General features: G+C 46.1%; 1 long non-coding RNA gene across 1 annotated transcript; it reads left to right on the top strand.

The window, feature by feature from the left end:
* The first annotated feature begins 3,437 nt into the window (after positions 1–3,437).
* Positions 3,438–4,406, top strand: LOC127348764 (uncharacterized). The gene is made up of 2 exons (XR_011756627.1): positions 3,438–3,860; positions 4,013–4,406. It is a non-coding gene; the product is annotated as an uncharacterized lncRNA (long non-coding RNA).
* The last annotated feature ends 19,118 nt before the right edge of the window (positions 4,407–23,524 follow it).

Genomic DNA, 23,524 nt, shown 5'->3' with positions numbered 1-23,524 from the left:
AGAACAAGGAACAACCGTAACAGATCGAATCTACTGAATAAAGACTAAGCAAGGTGCTGCCCTTACACCTAAGACAGGTGTAAGGACAGCTAGATATCTAGGGATAGCAAAGCTAAGCGAATACATCAAGTAAATATCGATGCAAACCCTAACATATCTATGATAATGGTGTTGCTCGCCATCAAAAAGGCTTTAGTACGAACAATACATGAACAACGAATAAACAAGATACTGCCTAGATCGCAAGATGCGATCTAGGCAGCATAGCGCTTACCCGGAAGAAACCCTCGAAACAAGGGGTGGCGATGCGCCTAGATTGGTTTGTTGTGAACGTGATCGTCCTCCTTTCTCGATAACCCTAGATACATATTTATAGTCCGTAGACTCTCTAACTTGGGAATAATCCCAACCGTGTACGAGCTAAACTCTATCTTTTAATTCTAACCGACACATAACCTATTATAATTTACAGATACACGGGCAATCAAGCCCAAACTCTTGCACGAGGCCGATTCATGAATATTTCCCGTGTATATTCTCCAAGCCCATCTCAATCACGGCCTACCTCCTGACTTGGTTAAAATCTGATGATAACAGATGTTGGATGCACTTTGTTCTATGCTCAAGTCAGTTCACACAAATAGTTCACCTGGTGACCTTCAGGTCTGAGCGACCAATTAGCAACTCTATAATTTCATTGATTAAACCACAATGTCCAGTCATGCCTCTTCCTATCAGTCATAGCATGTACAGCAGCTGCACAATCACTCAAGATTTATTGGGACATGGCACCATGTAGCGGCAAGGGTTGATGCCTTCTTTCAGAGCACAAAATTGAGCTTACTAAGCATTCAGCCAACTGGTGAAGGTGCAGAAAGCGGTTGATATTTACTTGTGTGCAGGCTGCATCAGGGCTTTCCAGCAACGCGAAGGAACTTTGACTTTACGACCGAGTTTGTTACATCTTCTTTTTGTAAAGGACATTTTTGTTTGGTTACTTTCGCTTGGATCATCTGAATTTTCATGCAGTTCTATTCTGCAGGGCAGCTCTTTACGGTCGTTGTAGGTTCATTCAGTTCTTTCACACTCTTTGTTTTTACCTGGTTTCTCGCCTTATCTGCATGTTTCCTTTCGATCTGGCATACTGATTGACTCGCTTGCGCATCTGCACCTCCATACTAAAGACAGATAACTACGTGCAGGTTACAGTGGCAATGCAAACTTCTTCAGTTAAAGATGTCTCGTGGTGAGGCCATCAATGGAAGATCCTTACGCACGTCGCTGTTTTATGCGAATACAGAGACGAAGAACATGGAAAAAACTTTATGAATTGAATTTCATCATCGTTAACTGCAAAGGTATTGTGCTTCACACACATTTTCATACTAGGTATTCAGTCAATTCACTTACTCCTACCAGTGTTGGGCATCGATTTAGGGTAATTTAGCAATTATATCTTCCCAGGGAAATGCCAAATGTGGAAAATAATATATGGATTTCCCATGGAAATACTGATTGTGGCAAATAATTTGTGGATCCTCTGCCAAGCTCATTATGGTTCAGTTTTTTAGATAACAGAATCTGTTTCATGTAATGATCAGAATATATTTACGCAACCATCTAATTTTTCCTAGAGTAAAATCAAACAGCATCCATGTATGCCCCTCTTTTTATGCTATTATAAAAAAAAAACTATAGACCAGTATTATGGAAAAGAAAAAGAAGCATCACTGCAAACAAATGCCTGCCTTTCTGCTGCCACATAGTGTTGAGTCCGGCAAGTGCTTTAGACAAAGAATCCACACATTCTGAACAAAATTTATATAAGGTTGCCATGTTAAGTTCTTGCATACACCAGACGAAAAGAGTTGTAGCTTGGTATCAACTACGCAATTGCAGCAATGTTTGAATTTGTATTCGTTGTCTGGGTGCAACTCGTGAGAAGAAAAAAAAAACATCCAAGGAGTTGTTCCCAGTTAAATGGACCATCATTCTTATTCAAGTACCAACTGAAAAGCCATCTAAAGCTAAATGTTATGGATACTAACAAAACATGTGAGATTAAATCTAAAGGATTTTCTTTGCGACAGGTCCAGAATTTGGACTATGGTGACCACAGGAACCAACGACTATGCAAATCTACTCGAAAGAATGTTTTGTCTACGAAGACCACTGTAACAGCAGTGTGGAATATTATCTAACTATCGCCATGGAAGTGCCAATTAGCCACCTATCTACTACTACGGAAAACACTTCTAGCAGCTAATGTAATGTTAAGTAGTAGATCTATAATATTATGGTAACTACTTCCCTTGGTTTCGTTAGCATGCCTACTAAACTTGGTCACTGGCCACTGGCCTACAGTACATATATTTTAGACTGAACACATAAGCAATGCACGGGTCTTAAACGATTTGCCGATCTTTGTCCAGATTGTATGCTCCCGAGTGGTTGTTTAGGGTGTTGAGCTTTCAGTTAAGTGTATGTTTGCCTACGTTTACTCATGTCCCTGGGTTGTGGTCACACTGTTAGCCAGCTGATGTATGTACATCACTCTTTTCTTCTAATAATATAGTGATATATGCAAGCCTTTTCCTTATTCTCAGAAAAAAAGAACACCAAGCAGACAACTTACAAGTCAAGGTATCAGCAAACTGTCTAAATCTTCGTAACAACAGAACAAGGTTCATGTGATGTTAAAGCTGCCGCGCTTCAATAGCAGGCGCCTACACTGAGTCCAGCCACTACAAGATACAACGGCGATATAGTTCTTCAACTGGTCCTCATGATGCAAAATTAAGAGAGATTCAGCCACCACACAGAGCATCACATTCTTCAGTTATACAACAAACAACTAGACAAATGGCAAGTCCATACATCTTGCACTTCTATATGGCTGCGCCTTCCGCCTTTCCAAGATTATGCGTTTGAGAAGTTCTAACGGGTGCGGCGTGCCGCCGCGCCACTGCTTCCTAGTATATAGGTTACAATATACAATACTTATTTAGCAAATATTTATGGATGTGAACCTTCAATCTTTGTAGTACTCATAATTCATAAATATTTCCAGTTCCCGCAGAGTTGCCTCCGTCTCTTGGTGGGGAGTGAGTGGAAGAGGAATTATGTCGTATGGAGTCCGTCAATTTTCATTTTGCATGGTCTCTAGGAAGTTTCGGATCTAGGATCCGCAAGAGACGGGGTGTGACCTCGGCTGATGCTCGTCAACGGTTTGTTGGTGTTCCGTTCTCGTGTTGCCCACGGCTGTCCATGATCCTCCTATGATGTTCTCGTTTATGTATATGCTATCTGTTTTCCTTATTCTTAGTACACAGACATATGCTAGTATGATTTTAACAAAATGGTATTTAATTTCTCTAAACCAAATAAAATCATGCAATTAATATCCATGCATGCGGAAAATTTCTAATCATGAATACTTTCCTTATTTCAATATATATGATGCACTTACATGGTACGTATATTAAATTTAGTACAGTCTGTACGCGATACACATGATAAATCTGATACTATATATATGTGAACCTCCAACCTTTAGCACCGTACGTTTTGGTTTTTTGGGCGTGTGCTAATAAATCAGTATGCCATACAGCTAGCACACAAGACAAATCTGATATTAATTGACTAAAATGAATGAAGAATTGCGCGTGCATTGATTCATTGCCTAAATGCGCATCTATATAAGCACCATCGTGGGTGAGCACTGCAACAAAGCGTGAAGAAAGAAAGTAAAGACGTAGGTAGCCTCTGGTTCTGTGTCATGGCAACCCTCAGGAACACGGGCGTGCTATGCTTGGTGGCTCTCTCGGTCATGGTGGCTGTTCTCCCGTCGGAAGGCGAGGGTGCGTAAGCTCTCCGGTTCTCTCTTAATAAAGTGTGCGTCTAAGAAGTTTATCTCAAGAATCCATGGATATTGCTGCGATTTTTTCTCCATTCCTGAAACATAATGATGATAATGTGTGATGATTTTAAAAATAAAAAAATGCTTTTGCAGTGTTCTGCTTACCCCCAACCCCAGTCTACTGCGACATGGAGCTCTGCAGGCAGAGATGCGGAGACCGTCAGGGGCCCATGTGCAAGGCGCTCCCTTTGGATCAATATGCTTGCTGCTGCAGTGAGCTCAAAACTTGCTATCCAGGCGGGACTCTTCCTGGATGCACACGCGACCGGTGCATGCGTATGTTCTGCCCCGGCAACATCAACGCACACTGCAACGGCAACGACTTCTGCTGCTGCCCCTTCCGAAAATAACGGACCGGCGTCGAGATTGTACTACATCCAGCTCTCGCGTGGATCGATCCATCGATCTAATTGTTGTGGAGCTTCTGAATAAGTTTTTTTTGGCTACCGGTGTACTGTGAAAATATGAGAACGTTGCTTGTTTTTCATTCAGTACATATTGCAGCGATGGAGGTTGGAATGGTACAAACTAAACTGTGAGCTTTACCAAAAAGATTTTCTGGCATGGCTACTCGATACAATTTGAAAAGGTCTGAAAAAAAATCATCCATTGAAGCAAAAAAGGAATGATAATAAATAGATGATGACACAATCCACGCGGATTTGGTCGGCCTAGCAACGCGCGACGATGAAATCGCCAGCATTGAGACGAGCTTGAAGATCAGCTATTAAAATATGACATGTTAAATTCAGAAAATTGACGAAGGTGAATTACCATTAGCTGGCGCCACCACATGATCACACAGGGCAGCAAAAGTCGTTGTAGTCAATGTGCATGCATGCTAGCCTACTTTCCCCCTTTCTCGTGAATATTTCTCTGACATTCTTGTTGGTTAAATATGGACATGCATACTTAAGTAGGCCCTACCTTTTATTTGGTGACTTATGGATTTTCCATGCGAATTGAGTTTTGAAAATGTTGGAATGAAGTGATAATAATTTTGAATGCCATAAGATTCATGTTTTCTCCAACGCGACTTGGATGCCCCCTCCCCCGTCACTGTAGCGAGAGAGGCGATTTGTGAAAGCTTCCCGTCAGCCCACCTCGCTTGCCGGTGATCTACGATTTCTCCACCTCCGGCGGCCGCTCCGGCGGCGGGAGGTTGGGGAAATCGTAGATCCCGGCATGTACATAGCGTAGGGTCTGGTAGGTCCCCGGCCGGCGGTGCCATGGAGGTGGAGGTGGCGTCGGTGGGGGTTTTGCGGTCGGCCGACTTCCCCTCTCGCGGTGGTGCTCCTCGGAGCTTCTTCGTGAGGCGGCCGTCTTCTGCGAGCTTGCCGGTCCGCGGATCTGGCGTGCTCGTGGTGCCTCGGCCGGATCCGATGTGGCGAAGGATCCGGATGTTGAAGTTGAAGGTGAAGATGATGGAGGCTTCCAGCGCGACGACGGCAGCGTTTCTGCGAGTAGGATCTGCGGATCCGGCGATCGGCGACTTCCCGACTGTCACGGGGCTGGCTCCTTTCCAAGGCCTGAGGCGGAGCAGCGGCAGCGGCGCGCCACCGACGGCTCCAGTTCGTCGCTTCTGTCAGGATCTTGAAGAAGGGCTTCTTTGTAATTTTCTTGTTCTTCTGGGTCTTTCTGTAAGAACGTGGAAGTAATATTATCTTCACTTTTTGCAAAAAAAAAAAGATTCATGTTTTCTCCAAAGATATGTGGTTTGTACTTTGATAATATATGGATATTCAAATATAATTTTTTTACTTTATATTCTAAAACCTCTTTAAAATAATGCACAAAATTTCAAATACATATTGGTTATTCTAGGCTCTATCAACATCCGCTATTGTTCAATGTTTTGTAATCCAAATTCTAATATCTAATTTCTCAGAAAGTGTACACTATTTTTCAATAAATATATTTTATACTACTATATACTACTCATCAGAATAGACCATTCATAGGCACCTACTCATCAGAATAGACAAGTTTGCACATTAAGAGTTCACAGTACACATTAGTGACATTTGTGAGGAGTTGAACGGGTGGTGACGTTTTAGTCAACATGCAGTAGTGGAGCTACGAACATTAAAGTTTGGTTAATTACATGTATGGTAAATGCAGGAGCCTTGGAGAAGTATGACACAGATCTTGAAGTAATGAACGGTGAGATTTCATCCTCACGTGTTGCCAGGTTCTCCCGAGTATTTTCGATGACACAATGAAATATACAGTGATGAAGCCCTTTGTACTGACTACCCTGTGCCCTACAACATTATGAATTTATGGAAGCAGAGAAAGGATGTGCCTCTGGTAGGCACAACGCAAGCTGTACAATAATTCAGTTTGCCGCACAGATATCAAATATGGATTAACATGGAGAAGTTTCAGAAGGCTGACTGACCAGTCCACATGTTGTTTTTTCGCGAAAACGCAAAAGCCTTGCGTCTCAATGCTGGTAGAGTCAGCTAGTTGTAGGGGTGGAAGTGTGCTGGATGAGGGAGAGGAAGGCGGCGCCGGCGGCTGGCCGCCGTCGCGAGGTTGGAGGAAGGCGGCGCAAGGGGAAGAAGCGGCGGCTAGGGCAGGGAAGACCGACTCCTCAAGGAGTCGGCAGTAATGATCTATAAGATCAGTTTATTGCCTGATTTCTCACGTACGTTTTACAGCAGTATAAATAAGCTAATGAAAAGGATAAATGGGCTAAGCCCCTAATTTAGGCCCACTAATGGGCTTCCTCCTGCTACAGGTCAAACCGGTCATAACATCTCTCCCCGCCTTCTCAAACAGCTCGTCCTCGAGCTGGATAGCTCGAAACTGCTGGCGGAACTCATCTCGGAACGGCGTCGGCCTTGGAGACGGCCGCGTCAGCCAGCCCAGCTGTGACGACATCAGCCGCAATGTCGTCTACGGTCTCCAAGTAGAACAGGCGTGGACAAACGTGGCCCGGTACATAGAGCTCGTCGCAGTTGAAGCACAACCCTTTACGACGGCGCTCAAGTTGTTCGGCCGTGGTCAGCCGACGGAAAGGCCGCGACGCGGCTGGATCGGAGTGCCCCGCATGAGTCACGGCCGTGAGAGCCTGGCCTGGTGGTGTCGGTGGAGGGCGGGTGGCTGGCCGAACGTCGCTGGCCGGGAAGGCCTGCTGCATGGCCCGCGCGCGCTGCTCGAAGGCGCGAGCGTAGTACATGGCCGACTGCAGGTCCTGGGGATCCCGCATCTCCACGTCGACGCGAATGTGGTCCGGCAGTCCGCCAATGAAGAGCTCGGCGCGCTGCTGCCCCGTCACCCCGGGCGCATGGCATGCGAGGGCCTGGAAGCGGTCGGCGAAGTCCTGTACCGTGGTGGTGAAGGCCAAACGCCCGAGTTCCGCCAAGCGACTTCCGCGAATCGGGGGGCCGAAGCGTAGAAGGCAGAGCTTGCGGAAGCGGTCCCATGGGGGCATGCCGCCCTCGTCCTGCTCGAGGGAGTAATACCATGTCTGGGCGGCGCCGCGGAGGTGGTACGAGGCGAGCCAAGTCCGGTCCGAGGCGAGGGTGCGCTGCCCTCGGAAGAATTGCTCGCATTGGTTGAGCCAGTTGAGGGGGTCCTCGACGCCGTCGTACGTGGCGAAGTCGAGCTTGGCATAGCGTGGGGGGGTTGGGCCGGCGGCACCCTGGCGGGGGTACTCCGCGCGGCCAGCGGAAGGCTCCGCAAAGCGCGAGTATGCCGGCTCCGGAAAGGAGGGCCTCGGAGGGTCCCCGGCGGTCGTGTAGACAGGAGGAGGCGCCGATGTGCACGAGTAGACGGGCGGGGGCTCCGTCGCGGTCACCCACGCCGGGAGCCGCGAGGGCGACGGCGGAAACTGTAGGATAACGTTGCATAGAAAACAAAAATTTTCCTACGGCGAACACGCAATCCAAGCCAAGATGCAATCTAGAAGACGGTAGCAACGAGGGGGTATCGAGTCTCACCCTTGAAGAGATTCCAAATCCTACAAGATGAGGCTCTTGTTGCTGCGGTAGACGATCACTTGCCGCTTGCAAAAGCGCGTAGAAGATCTTGATCACGATCGGTTCCGGCGCCACGAACGGGCAGCACCTCCGTACTCGGTCACACGTTCGGTTGTTGATGAAGACGACGTCCACCTCCCGTTCCAGCGGGCAGCGGAAGTAGTAGCTCCTCTTGAATCCGACAGCACGACGGCGTGGTGTCGGTGGCGGTGAAGAAGTCCGGCGGAGCTTCGCTAAGCTACGCGGGAGATATGGAGGAGAGGGGGGCGGCTAGGGTTTGGGAGGGGGTGGCCGGCCACTTCAAGGGGGGCGGCCAGCTTGTGGTCTTGGGGTGGCCGGCCCCCTCCCTTGGCCCCTCATTATATAGGTGGATCCCCAAGTGTTGGTGTCCAAGTCTTCGAATAAGACCCGAACCAAAAACCTTCCATAAGAGGGGGAAACCTAGCCCATCTAGGACTCCCACCAAAGGTGGGGTTTCCACCTCCCATATGGGGGGGTGGCCGGCCCCCTAAGGGGGAGTCCACTTGGGACTCCTCCCCACTAGGGTTGGCCGGCCATGGAGGTGGAGTCCCATGTGGACTCCACCTTCCTTGGTGGTTTCTTCCGGACTTTTCTAGAACCTTCTAGAACCTTCCATAGAACCTTCCGCGACATTTTAATTCACATAAAATGACATCCTATATATGAATCTTATTCTCCGGACCATTCCGGAACTCCTCGTGATGTCCGGGATCTCATCCAGGACTCCGAACAAATATTCGAACTCCATTCCATATTCAAGTACTACCATTTCAACATCCAACTTTAAGTGTGTCACCCTACGGTTCGTGAACTATGCGGACATGGTTGAGTACTCACTCTGACCAATAACCAATAGCGGGATCTGGAGATCCATAATGGCTCCCACATATTCAACGATGACTTTAGTGATCGAATGAACCATTCACATACAATACCAATTCCCTTTGTCTCGCGATATTTTACTTGTCCGAGGTTTGATCTTCGGTATCACTCTATACCTTGTTCAACCTCGTCTCCTGACAAGTACTCTTTACTCGTACCGTGGTATGTGGTCTCTTATGAACTTATTCATATGCTTGCAAGACATTAGACGACATTCCACCGAGAGGGCCCAGAGTATATCTATCCGTCATCGGGATGGACAAATCCCACTGTTGATCCATATGCCTCAACTCATACTTTCCGGATACTTAATCCCACCTTTATAACCACCCATTTACGCAGTGGTGTTTGGTGTAATCAAAGTACCTTTCCGGTATAAGTGATTTATATGATCTCATGGTCATAAGGACTAGGTAACTATGTATCGAAAGCTTATAGCAAATAACTTAATGACGAGATCTTATGCTACGCTTAATTGGGTGTGTCCATTACATCATTCATACAATGACATAACCTTGTTATTAATAACATCCAATGTTCATGATTATGAAACTAATCATCCATTAATCAAAAAGCTAGTTTAAGAGGCATACTAGGGACTTCTTGTTTGTCTACATATCACACATGTACTAATGTTTCGGTTAATACAATTATAGCATGATATATAAACATTTATCATAAACATAAAGATATAAATAATAACCACTTTATTATTGCCTCTAGGTCATATCTCCTTCGATCTCCCACTTGCACTAGAGTCAATAATCTAGATTACATTGTAATATACCTAACACCCATGGCATTCGGTGTTGGTCATGCTTTGCCCTAGGGAGAGCTTTAGTCAACGGATCTGCTACATTCAGATCAGTGTGTACTTTGCAAATCTTTACTTCTCCATCTTCGATGTACTCGCGAATCGAGTGGTAACGCAACTTGATATGCTTCAGCCTCTTGTGTGACCTTGGCTCTTGTGCATTGGCGATGGCACCCATGTTATCACAGTAAATGATTAATGGGTCCAATGCACTAGGAACCACACCGAGCTCTACAATGAACCTCTTCATCCATACCGCTTCGATGAAGCCTCTGAAGCCGCTATGTACTCGATTCTGTTGAAGACTTCGCCACCGTGCACCCTTTCGAGCTTGCCCACCATCGCAGCACCATTAAATATAAACACGTACCCTGATTGTGACTTATATTCATCTGGATCAGTGTTCCAACTTGTATCGGTGTAACCGTTTACAACGAGCTCTTGGTCACCTCCATAACAAAGAAACATATCCTTAGTTCTTTTCAAGTACTTCAGATATTCTTGACCGCTGTCCGGTGTTCCATTCTGGATCACTTTGATATCTGCTAGTCAAACTAACGAGCATGTGCTATATCCGGTCTAGTACATAGCATGGCATACATGATAGATCCTATCGCCGAGGCATAGGGGATATTACTCATCCTTTCTCTTTCTTCTGTAGTGGCCGGTCCTTGAGTCTTACTCAATACCTTGCACAGTAACATAGGTAAGAACCCTTTCTTACTTTCGTCCATTCTAAACTTCTTTAGAATCTTGTCCAGATATGTACTCTGTGATAGCCCTATTAGGCGTCATGATCTATCTCTATAAATCTTGATGCCTAATATATATGATGCTTCACCAAGGTCTTTCATTGAAAAACTATTATTCAAATAACCTTTAACACTGCTTAATAGTTCTATATCATTCTCGATCAATAATATGTCATCTACATATAATATCAGGAATGCTACAGAGCTCCCACTCACTTTCTTGTAAATACAGGCCTCTCCATGACACTGTATAAACCCGAAGTCTTTGATCACCTTATCAAAGCGTCGGTTCCAACTTCTTGATGCTTGCTTCAGTCCATAGATTGAACGCTGAAGTTTGCATACTTTGTCAGCATTTTTAGGATTGACAAAACCTTTGGGTTATACCATATACAACTCTTCCTCAATGTCTCCATTAAGGAACGCCGTTTTGACATCCATCTGCCAAATCTCATAATCGAAAAATGCAGCTATTGCTAACAAAATCCTCACAGATTTTAGCTTCGCTACAGGTGAGAAAGTCTCATCGTAGTCAACTCCTTGAATTTGTCGGAAACCCTTTGCGACAAGTCGAGCTTTATAGACAGTAATATTACCATCAACATCTGTTTTTCTCTTGAAGATCCATTTATTCTCGACAGCCTTTCAGCTATCGTGTAAGTCTACCAAAGTCCATACTTTGTTATCATACATGGATCCCATTTCGGATTTCATGGCTTCTTGCCATTTGTTGGAATCTGGGCTCATCATCGCTTCTTCATTCGTCGCAGGTCCTCATCATTGTTATCCACAATCATGACATTTAGACAAGGATCATACCAATCAGGAGTGGCACGTTCCCTTGTCGATCTGCGAGGTTCAGTAGTTTCCTCGTTCGAAGTTTCATGATCATTATCATTAGCTTCCTCTGTTGCCGGGTGTACAGGTACAACTTCCGTATCGCGCTACTCGATCAACGAGTATAGATTCATCAATCTCATCGAGTTCTACTTTTCTTCCAGTCACTTCTTTAGTGAGAAATTCTTTCTCAAGAAAGGTTCCGTTCTTAGCAACAAAGATTTTGCCTTCGGATCTGTGATAGAAAGTGTACCCTATAGTTTCCTTAGGGTATCCTATGAAGACGCATTTCTCCGCTTTGGGTTCTAGCTTGTCCGGTTGTAACTTCTTTACATAGGCTTCGCAACCCCAAACTTTCAGGAACGACAGCTTAGGTTTCTTGTTAAACCATAATTCATACGGTGTCGTTTCTACGGATTTTGATGGTGCTCTATTTAAAGTGAATGCGGCTGTCTCTAATGCATAACTCCAAAATGATAACGGCAAATCAGTAAGAGACATCATACTACGAACCATATCTAAGAGAGTTCGATTACGACGTTCGGACACACCGTTTCGTTGAGGTGTTCCCGGCGGTGTCAATTGTGAAAGTATTCCGCATTTCTTTAAATGCATGCCAAACTCATAACTCAGATATTCACCTCCACGATCAGATCGTAGAAATTTGATCTTCTTGTTACGTTGATTTTCTACTTCACTTTGAAATTCCTTAAACTTCTCGAAAGTTTCGGATTTATGTTTCATGAAATAGATATACCCATATCTACTCAGATCATCTGTGAAAGTTAGAACATAACGATAACCATCGCGCGATGCTACACTCATTGGTCCACATACATCGGTATGTATGATTTCCAATAAGTCAGTAGCTCGCTCCATCATACCAGAAAATGGAGTCTTTGTCATTTTTCCCATTAGACATGCTTCGCATCTATCAAGTGACTCAAAATCAAGTGATTCAAGTAATCCATCAGTATGGAGTTTCTTCATGCGTTTCACTCCAATATGACCAAGGCAGCGATTGCCACATATAAGTAGAATTATCATTTAATTTAATTCGCTTAGCATCAATGTTATGTATATGCGTATCACTACTATCGAGATCTAACAGAAATAAGCCATTCTTTTGTGGTGCTCGACCATAAAAGATATTATTCATAAAAATAGAACAACCATTATTCTCAGACTTGAATGAATAACCGTCTTGCATTAAACAAGATCCAGATATAATGTTCATGCTCAACGCGGGTACAAAATAACAATTATTTAGGCTTAAAACTAATCCCGAAGGTAGATGTAGAGGAAGTGTGCCGACAGCGATCACATCGACTTTGGATCCATTTCCAACGCGCATCGTCACTTCATCTTTCAGTAGTCTTCGTGTATTCTTTAGTTCTGTTTGGAGTTTCCGATATGAGCAACCGAACCAAGATCAAATACCAGTGTACTAGAACGAGAACCGATGAGATAAACATCTATAACATGTATATCGATATACCTTCTTTCTTCTTCTTGACAAGGCCGCTCTTGAGATCAGCCGGATACTTGGAGCAATTACGCTTCCGGTGTCCCTTCTCCTTGCGATAATAGCACTCAGCATCCTGCTTAGGGCCGTTCTTAGGTTTCATAGGAGGCGTGGCAGCTTTCTTGCCACCCTTCTTGAATTTTCCCTTAGACTTGCCCTGTTTCTTGAAACTGGTGGTCTTGTTGACCATCAACACTTGGTGCTCTTTCTTGATCTCAATCTCAGCAGCTTTTAGCATGCCAAAGAGTTCAGGTAACTCCTTGTTCATGTTCTGCATATTGTAGTTCATCACAAAGTTCTTGTAACTTGGTGGCAGTGATTGAAGGACACGATTAATCCCCAGTCTTTTAGGAATCACTATTCCCAAGTCACTGAGTTTCTTCGCATGCCCGGTCATGGCGAGCATGTGCTCACTAACGGAGCTTCCTTCTTCCATCATACAGCTGAAGAATTGTTTCGATGCTTCATAGCATTCCACGGCCGCATGAGTCTCGAATATAGCTTTCAGCTCATTCATCAACTCATGAGGATCATGGTGCTCAAAACGTTTTTGAAGATCGGATTCCAAACTGCACAGGATGGCACACTGAACTTGAGAGTACCGAGTTTTCCGAGTCGCGTAAACAGCTTTTACTTCATCGGTTTCAGTTTCTGCAGGAGGGTCACCTAGTGGTGCATCAAGCACAAATTGCAGATTTCCGCCAGAGAGGAAGATCCTCACATGACGGAACCAGTCGGTGAAGTTGCTACCGTTGCTCTTAAGTTTCTCTTTCTCTAGGAACTGATTAAAATTGATTGGGGACGCCATCTCTACAACATATATTTGCAATAGTTTAGACTAAGTTTATGACAAATTGAGTTCAAATTTTAATTCAACATAATTAAAAATCTAAGTGAACTCCCACTCAAAACAATATCCCTCGCATTGTCTTAGTGATCACACGAACCAAATCCACCGCACCTAAATCCGATCATCACGAGAAAAGGTGTGACTTCAATGGCGAACACTCAAAGTGTTCATCATATCAACCATATGATTCATGCTCTACCTTTCGGTATCACGTGTTCCGAGACCATGTCTGTACATGCTAGGCTCGTCAAGGCCACCTTAGTATCCGCATGTGCAAAACTGTCTTGCACCCGTTGTATGCACTTGTTGATTCTATCACACCCGATCATCACGAGATGCTTCGAAACGACAAGTCTTGGCAACGGTGCTACTAAGGATGAACACTTTATTATCTTGAGATTTAAGTGAGGGATCATCTTATAATGCTACCGTCGCGATCTAAGCAAAATAAGATGCATAAAAGGATTAACATCACATGCAGTTCATATGTGATATGATATGGCCCTTTTGTCTTTGCGCCTTTGATCTTCATCTCCAAAGCACGGACATGATCTCCATCATCTTCGGGCATGATCTCCATCATCATCGGCGTAGCGTCAAGGTCAATGACGTCGTCTTCATGATTGTCCTCCATGTAGCAACTATTACAACTACTTTGAAATACTACTCAACATGAAATTTAAAGACAACCATAAGGCTCCTGCCGGTTGCCACAATACAATAATGATCATCTCATACATATTCATCATCACATTATGGCCATATCACATCACCAAACCCTGCAAAAACAAGTTAGACGTCTCTAATTTGGTTTGCATATTTTACGTGGTTTAGGGTTTTCGAGAGAGATCTAATCTACCTACGAACATGAACCACAACGTTGATACTAATGTTTTCAATAGAAGAGTAAATTGAATCTTTACTATAGTAGGAGAGACAGACACCCGCAAAGCCTCTTATGCAATACAAGTTGCATGTCGAACGAGGAACAAGTCTCATGAACGCGGTCATGTAAAGTTAGTGCGAGCCGCTTCATCCCACTATGCCATAAAGATGCAAAGTACTCAAACTAAAGATAACAAGAGCATCAACGCCCACAAACCATTGTGTTCTACTCGTGCAACCATCTATGCATAGACACGGCTCTGATACCACTGTAGGATAACGTTGCATAGAAAACAAAAAAATTCCTACGGCGAACACGCAATCCAAGCCAAAATGCAATCTAGAAGACGGTAGCAACGAGGGGGTATCGAGTCTCACCCTTGAAGAGATTCCAAAGCCTACAAGATGAGGCTCTTGTTGCTGCGGTAGACGATCACTTGCCGCTTGCAAAAGCGCGTAGAAGATCTTGATCACGATCGGTTCCGGCGCCACGAACGGGCAGCACCTCCGTACTCGGTCACACGTTCGGTTGTTGATGAAGACGACGTCCACCTCCCATTCCAGCGGGCAGCGGAAGTAGTAGCTCCTCTTGAATCCGACAGCACGACGGCGTGGTGTCGGTGGCGGTGAAGAAGTCCGGCGGAGCTTCGCTAAGCTACGCGGGAGATATGGAGGAGAGGGGGGCGGCTAGGGTTTGGGAGGGGGTGGCCGGCCACTTCAAGGGGGCGGCCAGCTTGTGGTCTTGGGGTGGCCGGCCCCCTCCCTTGGCCCCTCATTATATAGGTGGATCCCCAAGTGTTGGTGTCCAAGTCTTCGAATAAGACCCGAACCAAAAACCTTCCATAAGAGGGGGAAACCTAGCCCATCTAGGACTCCCACCAAAGGTGGGGTTTCCACCTCCCATATGGGGGGGTGGCCGGCCCCCTAAGGGGGAGTCCACTTGGGACTCCTCCCCCACTAGGGTTGGCCAGCCATGGAGGTGGAGTCCCATGTGGACTCCACCTTCCTTGGTGGTTTCTTCCGGACTTTTCTAGAACCTTCTAGAACCTTCCATAGAACCTTCCGCGACATTTTAATTCACATAAAATGACATCCTATATATGAATCTTATTCTCCGGACCATTCCGGAACTCCTCGTGATGTCCGGGATCTCATCCAGGACTCCGAACAAATATTCGAACTCCATTCCATATTCAAGTACTACCATTTCAACATCCAACTTTAAGTGTGTCACCCTACGGTTCGTGAACTATGCGGACATGGTTGAGTACTCACTCTGACCAATAACCAATAGCGGGATCTGGAGATCCATAATGGCTCCCACATATTCAACGATGACTTTAGTGATCGAATGAACCATTCACATACAATACCAATTCCCTTTGTCTCGCGATATTTTACTTGTCCGAGGTTTGATCTTCGGTATCACTCTATACCTTGTTCAACCTCGTCTCCTGACAAGTACTCTTTACTCGTACCGTGGTATGTGGTCTCTTATGAACTTATTCATATGCTTGCAAGACATTAGACGACATTCCACCGAGGGGGCCCAGAGTATATCTATCCGTCATCGGGATGGACAAATCCCACTGTTGATCCATATGCCTCAACTCATACTTTCCGGATACTTAATCCCACCTTTATAACCACCCATTTACGCAGTGGTGTTTGGTGTAATCAAAGTACCTTTCCGGTATAAGTGATTTATATGATCTCATGGTCATAAGGACTAGGTAACTATGTATCGAAAGCTTATAGCAAATAACTTAATGACGAGATCTTATGCTACGCTTAATTGGGTGTGTCCATTACATCATTCATACAATGACATAACCTTGTTATTAATAACATCCAATGTTCATGATTATGAAACTAATCATCCATTAATCAACAAGCTAGTTTAAGAGGCATACTAGGGACTTCTTGTTTGTCTACATATCACACATGTCCTAATGTTTCGGTTAATACAATTATAGCATGATATATAAACATTTATCATAAACATAAAGATATAAATAATAACCACTTTATTATTGCCTCTAGGGCATATCTCCTTCAGAAACTGCACTCGCTGGATGGGGACACCCTGGGGCAGCGAGGCGGGCCCGGCGCTGGGGGCCGGCTGCCACGACGACAGTGGGGCCAGCGAGGCCGGGGGCGGGGTGGGCACGCCCTGGACGGGTGGAAACGCCAGCGCGGCCGAGTAGGCGCTGAGGGCCGGCGGCAGCGGCGGTGTGGTCATCCCCTGAGTGCCGATCAGGTACAGGCGGATGCCTTGGACCGCGGTGGCGAGGTCGCGGATGGCCGTCGAGAGCTCCTGCTGCGAGAGGAGGGGAGCGGCGTCGGCGGCCTCCGCCATGGACGTCGCGCCGCCCGTGGAGGGCGGCGGCGAGCGCGGCGGCAAGTGCGCGGCGGCGGTGGAGGCCGGCGGCGTCTCGGAGGTGGCGGCGATGGTGGCGGCGGGTTGGCCCGAAGACATGATCGTAACCGAGGAAGCTGATACCAAATTGGTAGAGTCAGCTAGTTGTAGGGGTGGAAGTGTGCTGGATGAGGGAGAGGAAGGCGGCGCCGGCGGCTGGCCGCCGTCGCGAGGTTGGAGGAAGGCGGCGCAAGGGGAAGAAGCGGCGGCTAGGGCAGGGAAGACCGACTCCTCAAGGAGTCGGCAGTAACGATCTATAAGATCAGTTTATTGCCTGATTTCTCACGTAAGTTTTACAGCAGTATAAATGAGCTAATGAAAAGGATAAATGGGCTAAGCCCCTAATTTAGGCCCACTAATGGGCTTCCTCCTGCTACAGGCCAAACCGGTCATAACAAATGCATTGATAGAAATAAGGTTATATGTACAAACCCCCGAGAGGGCACACACCACGCCTTACAATTCAACCCAAGAGAAGGAACTAATATAGGGGAGGAGCTGGCGAACACCCCGGGCTCCCGCGTCCGCCCACTGACGCGCCTCGGACTTAATGTCGTTGAATAGGGACGTCACCGAGGGAAGTGCGTTGTCGAAGACCGCATCATTCCGGTGTTTCCATATCCACCACGCCGTAAGCATGATTATCGATGAAGTGCCCTTGCGCAGCTGGCGAGAGGCGGTTCGCACCACCATTCCACCTGTTGTTTCATACTGTTCATCCGAGCCGGGGGAAGCTGCACTTATCGTTGGCGCTGTACGAAGGTTTGAGGAAGGAAACTGAGGCTGTGCAGCAAGTGCCAGTGGATTAACCTGGGACTAGGATAAATTCACTGGGTACCATGTTGCAAGTGCTAGGCATACCAGTACTTTTCTAGAGATTTATGATGTCCATGTTTTTGAGCTGTGGGGAGTTACACAATATGCCCTGTGCTGTGTCAGAGGTCAAGTGATGATATGTCATTGATTTGTTCCAAAGAGTCGAACAGTCATGGTGGCATAGCACTTCCCTGTCTCTCGACAAGGCAGCATTGCACCAACATCTATCAGAGTGCGTGTGGCGCCTTTGTGCTTCTCGGGCCGCCTCTGGTGTCCCACTGGCCACTGAGCCGCATCGGGGTAGGGACGGCGAGCCCTCTTTGGTGCTGCTGGCTGCTCCAACATGAACAGTCTGGCCTTTGCCTTTCTCATCTTCTGGTTCAGCTTCCTGCCTCCTCTTCTCGCCTCCTCCGTTTACATCTGTCAGCAAGGCAGTGGCATCAGTGCAGATCGTTTTTGTTCTTCTCCTCATCTTCCTCGCCCGTCGCACAAGCTGCAAGACCTCCTGGTTGTTGGCTTCCTCCTACATCAGGTCAGCTCCACCATGTATACATAACAGAGGATGGTTCGTTTCTTTTTATTTGCAATTCTTTTGTGCTGCAGATAATGATTTCATGCTTCTATGGCAAACAATGCATGCCACAACGTAAATCAGTAACAATAAGTGAATTACCAACGATTTCCTGCCTATTCTAAATGATTTCCAGTCCAAATCTCCATATCCCATTCGAGGCAAGACACCAGAATCGACACAAGGAACACATGAGGAAAACTATACTGGTTCTGTGTTCAGAATCACCGATGAAATGCGCTGCATGATTATGCTGACCAGTACCTGGATTTTGTGTTCACAAGCAAGGAATCATGATCGCACACTGAACACAGCGCAATTGCAACTTTCCAATATATTGTGTTAAACACATTGCAAAGTTACAGCTGTGCCCGCGTGAAGGATGCCCCCAGTAAATTCAGTGGTATTCTTTTTTTAGACCAACAACTTAGTGACATGAGATTGGATTTTTAGAGCAGGTGCTTGGTGCGCATCCGTATCTACACCGTCTACCTGTATCAAGATTTGTGCTAGCTCTTTTTTTCTCCTCTCAAACAACTTCTCATTTTTATATCTCTCACACCACATAATTTTTGAACTTGAAATTTTGCCACCTGCTCCACCACACTTTTCCCTAGTGACATTGGCCTTGAACTGTAAGCAGTATTCCAACAGGTGTAGTCAAACAAGCCCACGACTTAAGTTTGCTAGAGGTATCGTACAATTTCATTATGCTAACGGCCAAGGTAACACATGAACACATGTTACCCTCTTAGTTGGCTTTTGTGTATTGACCTTTTGATTCGACGCCGCTCTCTACTTAGGGCATGAGCAACGGAGGCAGCTACAAGTAGTCGCTTCAGTCCCTCCACCTAGGCCTGTATCGTTGAGAAGACCATTCAACAAAAGCATCCAAACCAAAGCAGCGGTACAGGGATCCATCTAGTCTCTTTCCTCACGTCACTTTTCTCACACTTGTCCACTCGTTGGTTTCCACCTGTCCCTTCTCTCTTCCTTTTCTTCTTCTCTCCCTTGCTTTTCCCCTTTCTGATCCAAGGAACCGGCCTAGAACGCAAAACTGTGAGTAGAAGTGCTCTTCTTTTTTCCTTCTCCCGTGAACAGTGACCGGGAGAGGCGAAAGGGAAGGAGTTGAGATCCCTTGCTCCGCCGACGGCCGGATCGACGGCCACCTCCCCCTCCGGCTGCCCGTGGGGCGGCGGGAGAGTGGGGAAGCCTTCGATCTGTGCCCGAGGCCTGTAGATAGTAGGGTAAGGCTCCCCGGCGGCGCTGGCAGGGTGGTGGTGGTGGCGTCGCTGTGGAATAAGGTGGCTGGAGCTTCTTCCCCATCTCGGCGTTGCCTTGTCTGGCGGAGCCGTGAAGCTTCCGGCGGTTGGTGCTCCCGGATCTGTCGTTTCGGTGAGCTTTTGTGCTCCTGGCCGGCTTGTCGTGACGGAGGCGGCGGCCGGCTTCATGGGCTTTTGTCCCTCGACCTCTTCTTCGTCTCGGTATGGCTTCTCCTGGTCATGCTGTGGAGGTGCTGGGGGTGGTGCGGCTTGGTGCTTGTGGCCTTGGCTGCTGGACTTCGTCGCCTGTACAGGAGATCTGGCGTCTGTGGTGGAGAGGAGGTGGTGTGGTGTGTGTGGAAGGGGTCTGGTCCCGGACCAGACCTGGAGCTGGCCGAGATCGGCGCGTGTCGCCGGCTGATGTTCGTCTGCGTTTTAGATCCAGTTCTTCGGGGCTGGTGGCTGTTGCGGCCCATCAACGCCTTCTGGCTAGGGGATCTGCTAGCTCCAAGGTTCGTCGTCGACGGTGCCTGCTTCATGAGCGTGCGCGCTGGTGGAGTTCTGCCTCGGTGGCGAGAGGTTGAAGAAGATGAAGGCCCTCTGGGTTTCCTCCTCGTGTATCCACCGTTCATGTACTTGTATTTGTATGCGTTTCCCCTATGTATCCTTACTACTGCATGATGAATACAAGTTTTATTTCAAAAAAAAAAAAAGGAACCGGCCTCCTCTGCAAGAAGCACCTTTCCTTGCAGACCATGCCACCAGGGCATCCGAACCTACGTGGTTTGTAGGGCAGCAGGCTAGGGCCACGCGTTGGCCATGCCCTTAGGTGCCAGCATGTAGCTTGAACAAACCATGAGCACCTTTTACGTTTTCCTGCTTTGCATTTGGCTTCGGATCTTCTGCCCTTGAGGAATAAATGAAAGGTGCAGGGAAGCTGGCGTCAACAAGCAAAGCCTTGTCAGAATCAAAAATCTAACGAGGACAGAGAGAGCAAGACAATGGAGAAATACGTATATGCAAAGGAACATTTGTAATACTCCAAACAACAGTCAATTTAGTAAGCCCGTATTATTTTCTTCTCACTATCTTCTTACCAAAAAAATCTTGATCGAAAATAATCTAACCTATGCAAGACCTTTTTGGATAACTGGAAGAAGGAAATCATATGCAGTACCATATTTGTTAGTACTGAGTTAATTAAGACCAATCTTCCATCAAAGATAGTAATTTGCCTTTCCAACTGCTAAGACGTCTTTGAAATCTCTCCTTGACTTGTTTCTATTCCGCATTTGTAAGCCTCCGATAATGTATCGAAATGCCCAGGTAACTAATTGCAAACTGGCCAAGCGCATAGCCAAAGAGCTTGGCATATAGCTCGGCCTTGTCTTGAACCTCACCGAGGCAAAACAATTCACTTTTATGGAAATTAATTTTCGGCCACTGATAATTGCTCGAAAGATTATAATATTAATTTCAGGTTTCTTGCTTTCACATCATCATGTTTCATAAACAAAACTGTATCATCAGCGTATTGAAGAATCGATAGTCCACCATCAACTATATGAGGAACCACCACTTAATTTTGCCCATTAGCTTTTGCGCGCTCGATAATTATGGTTAGCATATCATCCACTATATATTAAATAGCATTGGTGATATGGATCGGATGGGATTCGTAGCATAGAAAACAAAAATATTCCTACCGCAAGAACGAAAACCAAGCCAAGATGCAATCTAGAAGATGGTAGCAAAGAGGGGATCACGAGACTAACCCTTGAAGATTTCCAAAGCCTACAAGATTAGATCTCGTTGTTGCAGAAGATGATCACTTGCCGCTTTCAAGCGCGTAGAAGATCTTGACAGTGCCACAATCGGGCAGCACCTCCGTACTCGGTCACACGTTCGGTGTTGATGAAGACGACGTCCTTCTCCCCGTTCCAGCGGGCAGCGGAAGTAGTAGATCCTCCTCGGAATCCCGGCAGCACGACGGCGTGGTGGCGGTGGTGGTGGAGAACTCCGGCAGGGCTTCGCCTATGCGCTGCGGGAGTATTATGTGGAGGAGGAGAGGCTAGGGTTTGGGGAGAGGGGGGACTTGGGCGCCACCATCAAGGGGTGCGGCCAACTTGGGCTAGGTGTAGCCGGGCCCCTCCTCTTGCTCCTCATTATATAGGTGGAACCCCCAAGAGTTGTAGTCTAAGTCTTCGAATAAGACCCCAACACAAAACTTGCCATAAGGTGGGAAACCTACCCAAGGTGGGACTCCTACTCAAGGTGGGACTCCCACCCAAAAATAAAGTTATGAATTAGAGTGCGCCACTCATCAGATAAACCTTTCATTCGAGTGTTTGCTAGAGTAAAGAGCACGTACTTTTCAAATAATCTTTAAAATCACGTCATTCATCTTTTTACGATTAACTCATGCACAGTTCCATGCAAGGTGACGACCCCATCTAGGACATACCTTCCTTGCATGAAAGTTGTTTGAGTAGGGCGGACCACTTGATCACCAACCAAGTTAAGTCTAATCGTTGCAACTTTCGTAAAAATCTTAAAGCAAACACTAAGAAGATAGATGGGCCTCTATTTTTGGAAAACCATTCGGAGCTGGTGCTTTATTATGCTCCATTTAGAAAACAGTCTTATTAACTTCCTTCTCATAGTAGGGAGCAGTAAGAAGGCAATTTTTCAAATCGGAGACTTGAGGAATGTCATCTATCCGGGATTCATCCATAAAGAAAGTACATTCCTCTGGGTCTCCAAACAAACCTGTAGAATTTGAGTTGCTCGTGACCTTCAATCGGGCCTTCATCATGTACCAGAGAATGAATGAGTTTTTTCATGTGTCTACCATTAGTGACACTATGAAAATCCCGTATTCGAGTCTCCTTTCAAAATGAAAGGGGCTTTAGATCGTTGGTACCATTTGAGCTTCTCTTTCTAGAGGATTCCAGCTAGATGGGCATTCGGTTGATTTTTTCTCTCAATCTCATGTGTCGTCGGTGGTCTTACCATAGCAAACGCTTCAAGATCATCAATAATTGATGACAAGTGGAGTTTCTCATTTTTTGAGCAACCATGTCATGTGTCTTGCCCATCCACCAAGGTATCTGAGTATGGAACGTAATTTGTTGATCCACCTTTGAATGGGATTCTGACCAGCGACCGGTTTGGACCAAATATTCTTAACCATGTCCGAGAAGTCATCCTGATGCATCCACCTAAGTTCAAATTTGAATTGGCGTTTACACAATTTTAAGCATTTCTATGTAACTTAACCCAGAAATATAGAGGTAACGAGAATTTGAGGTACTGGTAAATCAAAAAAAATATTTACTTATGTGTGCATGCCACAATCATCAGGATAGGACATAAAGAAAAGCAAATAGATCAAAACTGTATCAGAACAAGCGGTGGTCACAGCAGCAAGAAGTACCTCCTCCTTTGTAAAACTTCTGAAGATATCACCATGCAGTTGCCTTAAATCTGCACGCACTTGTTCCTGGTCAGACTGAAAGAGTCGAGGATATCACGCTCAATTCGCCGGTGTGCAGGGACGCGGCTTGCCTGTGCCCGCTGCGTGCGACCATCGGTGCGACTGCATGTTTGGACGGCATCGCGCGGCTCTGCCTCTCGTTGCCCCATCTCCGTATCTTTCCTTTGAAAAAAAAAAAGAACAACACATCCCCGTCTGTATCCTGTATCCTTCTCCTCCCCAGCACTGATTCCCTCTGTAATACTTGCGCATCATTAAAACTGAACACAAACCCACGGTGGGAACAATCCAGAAAATAGGCAGCTGGGTGAATAGCATCTCCCATCCCTCATGGCTTCTTCAAGAACTAATCATGGTGAATCAGATGTAAATTATGTCGTCCGTGATGGTGATAAATCTCCGACAGCAATAGTAAGTAATCTCACTCCATTCTTCATGATGAATCATAGGCAAATTCTCCAACTAACTCCATATTTTCGTCTCACAACC

This window comes from Lolium perenne, chromosome 4, assembly GCF_019359855.2.
Source record: "Lolium perenne isolate Kyuss_39 chromosome 4, Kyuss_2.0, whole genome shotgun sequence".
NCBI lineage: Eukaryota > Viridiplantae > Streptophyta > Magnoliopsida > Poales > Poaceae > Lolium > Lolium perenne.
Note: the sequence above shows the minus strand (reverse complement) of the source record. Positions and strands in the feature narration are given on the sequence as shown.